We start from the raw sequence: 10,044 nt of genomic DNA on the forward strand, positions 1-10,044 counted from the left end.
CGGATCACGTTTACTCTCCATAATCCCAATGATAATGTGCATCCAGTGAGACGCAGAACAGTGCACAATGGATAAGCTGTAGCCGCTGTACAGAAAAGCATTGAAGAAGATCCGAATCAGAGACAACCTTGTCTCTGATCCAAATCAATCAATTCTTCGCGGTTCTCAGCAACTGCGGTGATGTCCTTCCACTTTGTGGAAGTTTTCAAGAAAGGATCTTGGCTTGAAAGCTTTCAAGATTCCACTAATGCAGAAATTAAAGCTAAACGGAAACGATCATCGACTACGCCGCCAATTCGGGGAATGGGCTGAAGCGCAGATTGATATTGATGTTGATTGAGATTATTTTCTTTGGGGTTATGAAAAGTCGCTTCTCTACGTAGATAAACCAGAATCAATTAAACACCTAGAAATCATCATTCGGAGAGTTATTATGGGCAAAAATGTTGTCAAAATTGGTGAAGATTGCACTTGTAGGATTGTCATTGACATTAATGTCATAAAATTTTCTATCCGATAAAGCCTGTTTTATTAATATTAAAATCATATTTCTTTGTTTTATTACAATTTAAACTTGTGCAACTCTATAAAAACACCCATTATTATTTGTACTGACAATTAATATATTCTCTATAAATCGAACGTGATCGGGAATCCATTAGCGTAAATAAATAATTAATCATTTTCAATCAATCTGTCCCAGACATGAATCAGACTATATTTTTGAAAGTATTTTGCTTCAAGTTCATTGACTCGTTATTGATGATATTTTATAGTTCATTAAAAAAAAATCGAACCAATTTATGATTGGATTTGGATAATCGAACACGCAAACATATTGAGATATAGGAAAAATTATGAGCAATAAGAAATTCTTGGGCACTTCTTTTGAGATATGTTACATATAGATTTTATTAAAAGATCCAGATATTTACGAAACATACATCTTTGATATTCACTATTTTGTAGAAAAATGATATGATTGAGTAGTTTGCTATGTCCTCTTTAGGAGTGGTGAACCGTAGTTGAATTTTTTCAGATTTAAAGTTTTAACACTTTGTCCTAGAAATGGACAGACCTTTTGTGGCTGAGGATGAATTGGTCATTGATGGGGTTTTTATCTACATTTTTTTGTTGAACTCATTGAATTAGGATTTTCATTTTTCAAATTCTCAGCATCAGAGGGTATATCCATTTCTGGCACAAAAAATTAGGGTTTCCATTTAAAAAAAACTCACTTATAAAACTTGTAAACAACTAGGTTGAAATATCAGACATGCCATAATATCACCGCCAACTATTAATTGGGGAACCGACGATGCTAAATCGAGATTTACTCGAAAGTCGTGGAGACCTAGTGGATTTTGAAGATTAGATGGTAGAAAGAAAAAAGGTTCTATAATGTATGCACTTTCAGCTGTGGGGAAAGCGTCAGCAGGGTCTCAAAGATGTTAAAAAAATCGTAAGGTGTACATACTCGACCATGTCAGATTGAGCGTGTCAGATTAAGATACTGTATATGCCCTACGTGTCTCTGATAATGAATTCATGCTTACCTGACAGTTTGCGCGGTGGGACTGGCCGTACGGAAGAGTTGAAAATGGTAAAAAAAAATTTTTTCCAGAGTGTCAGATTTTTCAAGGGTATGTTAATTGGACCCAAAGGAAGCTTCTTTTCAAGGGACTGACAAATTGGACGTGACGCAAGGTCACAGCGGTCTTTTGAAAATGTAAAAACAAATCAGATTTTCATACAGATGGTTAATCTGGGTCTGTAGACGTGTTGAACCATTAATCTGACACTAATCAGGGGGGTTTTCTTAATTTGACACTTTGAAGATGATAAAAATGCTTTTTTTTCGAATATTCCCCTACCTGTATCTCTAATCGTTTTTGTATTCATTATGAAAGTTACACAACTTTTATCTGAAGCAATTTTAAATACTCTTAACCGTTCTCGAGTTGGAGGGCGATAAGGGCGAGGAGCTTAGCCACACATGCGAAAGGGCAAGGTCAATGTAGAATCCCAGTCTAATCTACATTCATCCAATTGTAAAAATGACAAGGTATATCTATGATGACAATTTCGAAATTATTCTCTGACTGAACCTTAGAATATACTATTTTCCAACAAGTAAATTTTCGCTTCAGCACGTATCGCTAAACACCTCGCATTAATCGCCATATATCTCAAAAACGTTTGAACGTAGAAAAAATTGCTTAGGACAAAATTTGTAGAAAATGTTATGCTCTACAACTTTTATAATGAATGCGAAAACAATTTGAAGCTCAGGAGAGGAGATACTTGAAAAACAATTATTTTTGTGACCGTTATGGCCAATTTTTATTGTTTCGGCTTGCTAAAACTGTCAGATTATATTTTTTCCTCTTGAACCATTAGCTTCAAAATAAGAAAAAACGCCACCGCGCTCGAGAATGTACACGTGACGTTTTTTTTTTGCAACTTTGGCGCCCTACCACACATTTTCGACACGCCTAAATTGTCATATTAAGACAATATATACTTTTCGACATGTGATTAACCACATATATCTTGATCTGACACGTTCGAATATGTACAATGATTTTTTTTTTACTATTCTGACAGGCTGTCCTAGACAATTCTTCCTATATACAGGTCTAAATTTTGGTAGAGGTACTCTACAGGGTCCAAGGTATGTCCCCTTATATTAATCTGACACTCTCTTCGGCTCCCCAACTATATAGATAGGATCAGTGGAAATCGCACAGCTTTCGTAAATTCAGCTTTAATGAATCTGGGGAAATTTTTTTTTTCAAACACCTATTCTATTAATGAGGTTCCTATTTAATTAATGTCAGTTTGCCTAACTCGGAAGTACCTATATATGTAATACATTCAGTGTATAGCATCAGCTTTCATTCAATTCTTGCATGAAAGACAGAATGATTGACAATCAATAATTTTTGCACGATATTAATCACGTGAACATTAAATGTTCCGGGATATTTTGTTTCCAATAATAAAAATGAGTAACGATAAAATATAACGGCAATCAAAAATATTTATGGACTGTTCTAGGAAATGAGAACGGACCTTGAAGATATTGAAACGGACTTCGGAATTTTATTTCATTTTCAACACTTCATCCGTCTGTCTTTCATTCCATTTATCCCTGTCAAACCTTAACTCTTGTAAGTCTTGTATATTACACCGTTCACGAATAAATTTATCGTTAACCATAACAATGAGTATAAATCTACTCAATGCAAAGGAGATATATCTCCTTGCTCAATGCGTTCGCTTCTCTGTAACTCTAAAACAGCTGATGATATACCGAATAAATTTGGTATAAAACCAGATGACTTCTCGAAATGACAGATCACAAATAAATTATACAGTTGATTGAATTATTAGTATGTACTTCTAATACTTCAATGAACGATTGTACGTAGTCCATCACTATCAAAGATGCACTTGAGGAAACTGGAATATTTGTTTCCCCTTTCAACGTTTATAATGGAACACTTTTACAGTTTCTACTTCATATGGAAAGGAAATGAATTGGTCTATTAGCTATAAGTTCGCATAAGGTCAACTTTATGTCAAGTTCCAGGTTTGAATAACTCCGATCTTTTTCGGCTTGTGAACCTGTTAATAAGTTATCTGAATTTATATGCCGCATCAGATATACTGCTTCATACAGATCTTAACATATATCACCTTGAAGCAGCAATCCGTTCGAGAATGGCAAACACGATGTATGCACGCAGACACACGCAGTCCAAAATTGCACAATATTGGAACCTAAAGTAGACAGTCCTCCAACAATAAATTGACAATATGAAAACCCACTTAGTTGACCTATGGATATCTAATGTTATCTGGCGATCCCCCAGTTGTGACAAATGTTGTATTAATATTAAAGAGAAAATTAATATTTGGTGGTACACAACATTGTGTTAAGCCGGCCACAGACACAGAGAGAAGACGGTTGCAACATACCTACAAAGAATGACATCATTCATTCATTCATTGCTTTATCCCGATACCGAGAATAAATCTACAAAAAGACTCAAAAACAAAACTATCGGTGCCATCAATCTTATAATTTCTTAGGTCTACTTACGACTGTGTGCTCTCCTGTGACTGAAGAGACCCAACCGTGACCTACAGATCCTTCCACACTCCGGGCATGGATAGTCACCAACTAGATCTGGCCGCCGCTGTATTTTTCTCGAGTATCCATTATAACTGTGGACCAAAGACCTCCACTGTGATCTATCTAACGCTAGTTGTTCCCAGTTATGATTTGCATTAACTGATTTCAGGGATTTATGTAGTATATCCTTAAACCGCTTATACTGGCCTCCTGGTTTCCGAGCTCCCTCTGTGAACTCGCCATACAGAGCTATTTTGGGGAGTCTTGTGTCTTGCATCCTCGTTACTTGAGTCCCAATTGTTGTACAACTCGCGCGCTGCAAGACTTCTGCGTTTGAATCTTTGTGGAACCATCAGATGTACATTATTTGTCTTAGATGACGTTGTTGCGTTTGTTCAATCTGTTAAATATGTCTGCCTGTAGGGCGTCCAGCTTTCGCTTCCGTAAAGAAGCGTTGGGAGGACCACTGCTTTGTAAACAGCTGTCTTGGTCTTCAGATTGAGTTCGTGATTTTGAAACACTCTGTCCTTTAGCTTCCAGGATGTCCGGATGCCGAATTGATACGCTTGTGTATTTCCGTGTCCAGGTTAGCCCTAGTATTTATGGAGCTTCCCAGGTATTTGAACTGCTCGACCTGTTTCATCCTCCAGGCTGATATCTGTTTGAAGGCTTTCTGGTGGACTTACCAGGATTTTGGTTTTGTCAATATTGAGTCTAAGGCCTTGTTTTATTCTAGAGTTGGTAAAGATTCAGAAATGGTCGGTTGTAGAGCCATTATGCTGTATTCTAGCGGTGTTGTTGGTATGGAGGCTTTTTCGGGTGCTCTTCTTAAATCGATGTAGGCTGTATAGATAGATCCTTGATTGTTGTTCACGGTTGTTCTCTTGCAGCTGTCGCAGTGTAAAAATTTGGTCCACCGTACATCGATTAGGTCGAAAGCCGTAGTGGGATTCAGTGGAGTATTACCTCCACTCTTTCTGAGTGGAATCAGACGATTAGACATAATCTTCGGACAATTTAACCGGCCACACTAAGCATCGATATGCCCCTGTAATTGTTGCAATTTGATGTATCGCCTTTGTTCTTATAGAGGATGATAACTAAAGCGTCTTGTGGCACATCTCCTTGTCCCCAGATCTTGCGGAATAGTGTTAGGAGACTATTGACAATGTCTTCAACCAGGACTTTGAATATCTCCGCTGGAACGCCGTCTAGACCAGGTGACTTATCATTTTTCATATTTTTTATCACACTTATGATTTCCGACATTGAGATTTCGTCATCAAGCGATGTCATCGGACTATACATGGGGAGCCGATCTAAAATGGATAAATCCGAGTCGTTATTTTGATTCAAGACCTGAGAGTAATGCTCCTTGCATCTTTCGAGAATTTTTCTATCATCTATCATGTTCTCCGTCATTCATCTCTTCCGAATTATCCTGAAAAGTTGCATGATGCGCGTAGGATGAACGTCCGTGTGTGGCCGATTTCATGCAGGAATGGACTTCTACACTAATGCAGTAGACATATTGGCATATTTCAAATCTGTAATTAGTTATTGGTAACTGGGTAACTTACCGTTACCGAGGTATAGATAATTAAAAGTGTCCTAGGCTCAGATCGTTTTTGACGTTTATGTAGATCAGAAAAAGCATTAGGGGCCTAGAATACTACCCTGTGGAATGCCTAACATCAATTCAACAACCGAAAAATTAAACTTCTGCCTGGTTTGTTTATCGATACATATGGGATATGGGAATGTAATAGAATGCATGAATTTCGTCTTACTCAATTATTTTGTTGTATAATCGGAACAATGAACTCATATGTACCGGAAAAAATCTTTTTGCAGGATGTAACAATATTATCACATGTCTCCATGTGTGTTTGGCTCAATTTTATACAAATAAGCGACTAAAGTTATGATTAAAAACTCATAAGCGCCCCAGTTTCTAAATTAAGATGTTATTTGTGCGTTTCAAATGATAATAAATATGTATTTTCGAAATCAGTATTCTAGTTTCCGCTACCAATCATTACGCATCAATATTTCGCATAACATACGTCCTTCTTTTCACTATCATTCAATTAAATAGGGCGTGTGTTATTTTAAGGCTGTTATAGTTTCAATCTAACTCAGTGATCGGAGCATATCCTTATTCATTAAGTTTTACTGATTGCTTTCAAAAATAGTACCACTTTTTATTTCCCCTTTACCAAAAAAAACTACAGTTGGCTCCCTCTTCAATCTTCGTAAAGCTGACGTTCACTCAATGTTTCAAAGGATACGCTCCAATATTCCTTCTTCAGTCAAGAATACTTAGATTACCTAATTACAAATTAGATTAAGAAAGAGTGTATCAAATTGAGAGCTTTTCTAGTACTTATTTTTCTATCTCATTAAATGGAGGTATTATTGAATGGAAGCCCGAAAAGAAATATCTCGAAATAACGTTAGATAATAACCATATTATGTGAAATAAGCATGTCAATATTGCTACCAGTAAAGTTATAAGAGTTCTTATGGCGTGCAGGAATCTGTCCGGTGAAACTTGGGCTGTAAACCTCAAATTCTGCGTTGGATGAATGTCATTGTTGTAAGACCAATAATCACCCATGGGTCAGTGGTCTGGTTTGCAGTCCAGAAAGCCTAATGAGCAAGTGAGAACATGTTCAACAAGGGCACTTGAGATCAGTACAGATCTTACTCCTCTACATCAAGGGCGGTCCTACGGGGGGGGGGGGGGGGGAAAGGGGGGGAGTACCCCCCCAGAGCCCATAGCGAATTAGATTTTTCGAATTTTTCATTTGGAAAACTAAAATAAACCATATTATAATAAAATGAAAAGGGAAGATTCCTTGTACAGTTTTTTTTGGGTAAGACAGCCAGGTTTCTCGCTTGTTATTTGAAATAGATTGCAGTTTTCACGTTCCTGTTCTACTTTTTTGTGAAACTCAAGTTATCTTAATCAGATTTTTCATAATAGTTTCCGTTTATCAGATACAGGGCGATGTTGGAAATTGATACTTTTCGGATCCCTCCTTTTATCTCCGGAGTTATGAGAAATAATGCTGAGCTGAAACCTACGACTAATACAAAATTCTGGGTAGAATCCAGTGGCGTACTCATTTTTTTTTCGGGGTATGATTTTGAAGATACGACATAAACCTATATTTTTTTCAATGGGATACCCTGTACTTTATTACTTCGTTGAATTCGTCATTTTTTTTTCCTTTAAAATGATTCGTAATATCATATGAGTAGGATGTTCAGAAATACTAAAAAACACTAAAACATCACATAATGATGATTTTTGGTTAGTGGGCCATGTATCGCCCATATAAAAGAAGAATCAATTGGATGGCGAAGAGAGATTATACACTCATCACTAAGACGAAAAACAAAACGTAGGTACCTACCTAATAGCAGCACATAAATAATACAAAAATTCATATTACAAATTAGATACAGAAGAAATACTAATAAAATATTCATCATTGATACAAATTTTCAACATTGCATAATATTTTACTGATGATTAAACTATTCAAATTGCTGTCCATTTTCCCTAATACATAATTGACAAACCTTTTCAATACGCCTGAGTTTATTCAATATTATAAAAGGGCGGTTTTGTAATTTCTCTGTTGATGCACGAAGTTCTTCGGGACTGCTAGAACAGATTTGCTTTTTTCTCTCCAATGCCTACTTGATTGAAGAAAGCTTCCAAACGCATAGTAACAATAATAACAACAAGGATGTTTGTATCATCCATGAATTACTACTTTTAATAATCAAAAGTAATAATCCTCTTATTGAAACTTGGGAAATTTAGGCTCACTAACAAAAAATCATCATTATGTGATGTTTTAGTGTTTTTTAGCATCCTACCTATATACATAATGTTTTACATCTTTTCGAAAGGAAAAAATAAGGAATTCAACGAAGTAATGAAATACAGAGTGTTCCATTGAAAAAAATATAGGTTTGTGTAGTATCTTCAAAACCATACCCCGAAAAAAAAAATTGAGTACGCCACTGGATTTTACGCATAATTTTGTATCAGACGCAGTTTTTAGCTCAGCATTATTTCTTATAACTTCGGAGATGAAGGAGGAGTCCGAAAAGTATCAATTTCCAAAATCGCCCTGTATCTCATAAACGGAAACAGTTATGCAAAATCTGATTAGAATAACTTGAGTTTCACAAAAAAGTAGGGCAGGAACGTGAAAACCGCAAGGCTCTATCTTAAATGACAAGCGAGAAACCTGGCTGTCTCACCCAAAATGGGATGCACTGTGTACAATTTTAAGAAGAAAACATGGGACTGCAAATGCTAACTAGAGACACCTACAGGGTTCTATTTGAAGTCTTAATTTGAAATTTCAATTGTTCTTTCAATTACTACCCCCCCCCCAGAAAATCAGTCTAGGACCGTCCTTGCTCTACATCTAGTGATTGATAAGGTAGCCCATGAGGGAACCCTCAGAATATACAGCGAAGGTTCGCGTAAGGAGGGAGCCACAGAGCCTGGACCTCTCCAAACAATTATGTATGCATCATCAACAAACCTAGCCAGCGATGTAAGGATAAAAAAGTATGCATTGAGAAGAACTCAATACGATGCTATGTAAAAGGGAATAATGAAAATGCAGACGACTGCGCACTTATCGCTAGCAGCCCAGAGGATCTACAGATAATGTTGGACACCTATAAACATAATTACGAAATACAAGTTGAAAAATAATTACGAAGCTTGAGCCTTAGACTCAATATTGACAAAACCAAAATCCTGGTAAGTCCGCCAGAAAACCTTCAAACAGATATCAGCCTGGAGGATGAAACTCTAGAACAGGTCGAGCAGTTCAAATACTTAGGAAGCTTCATAAATACTAGGGCTAATCTGGACACGGAAATACACAACCGTATCAATTCGGCCTCACGGGCATTCTGGAAGCTAAAGGACAGAGTGTTTCAAAATCACTACCTCAATCTGAAGACCAAGAGAGCTGTTTGAAAAGCAGTGGTCCTGCCAACGCTTCTTTACGGAAGCGAAAGCTGGATGCCCTACAGGCGACCTATGAACCGCTTGAACAAACGCAAAAACGTCATCTAAGACAAATAATGGACATCAGATGGTTCCACAAAGTTTCAAATGCAGAAGTCTTACATCGCGCGAGTTGTATAACAATTGAGACTCAAGTAACGAGAGCCCGACTCAGATGGAGCGGCCACATTCTGACTCTGAGGATGCAAGACACAAGACTCCCCAAAATAGTTCTATGCGGCGAATTCACAGAGGGAGCTTGGAAACCAGAAGTATAAGCGGTTTAAGGATATCCTGTATCAATCCCTAAAATCAGTTGATGCCAATCATTACTGGGAACAACTAGCGTTAGACAGATCACAGTGGAGGTCTTTGGTCCACAGCTATAATAGAGACTCGAGAAGAATACAGCGGCTGCCAGATCTGGTTGGTGATTATCCATGCCCAGAGTGTGGAAGGATCTATAGGTCACGGTTGGGTCATTTAAGCCACAGGAGGGCACACAGTTGCAAGTACCCCTAAGAAATTATAAGTTTGATCGCACCGACGGTCTTTCTGTAGATTTATTCTCGGTAACGAGAGTCAGCAATGAAAAATGAATGAATTAATGAAAAAGGGCTATGTAAACATTGAGCATGTGTTCGAGTCAAAGCTGATATGAGAGTGCCGAAGAATACTCAACGTAATGTGTAAAACCAACAAGGTCTCTCTAGTCTGGGTTCCCAGGAACCTAAAAGAAATATAGTTCAGGCAAAAGTGTCTACATTTCAGTAGAGGCAAGTAACAATCCTCACTAGCTTCGAAGAATGCTCCGAACAAGGAAAGGCAGGGATGAAGCCCTCCCAGATTCTGG

This window comes from Coccinella septempunctata, chromosome 1 (assembly GCF_907165205.1).
Source record: "Coccinella septempunctata chromosome 1, icCocSept1.1, whole genome shotgun sequence".
Classification (NCBI taxonomy): domain Eukaryota; kingdom Metazoa; phylum Arthropoda; class Insecta; order Coleoptera; family Coccinellidae; genus Coccinella; species Coccinella septempunctata.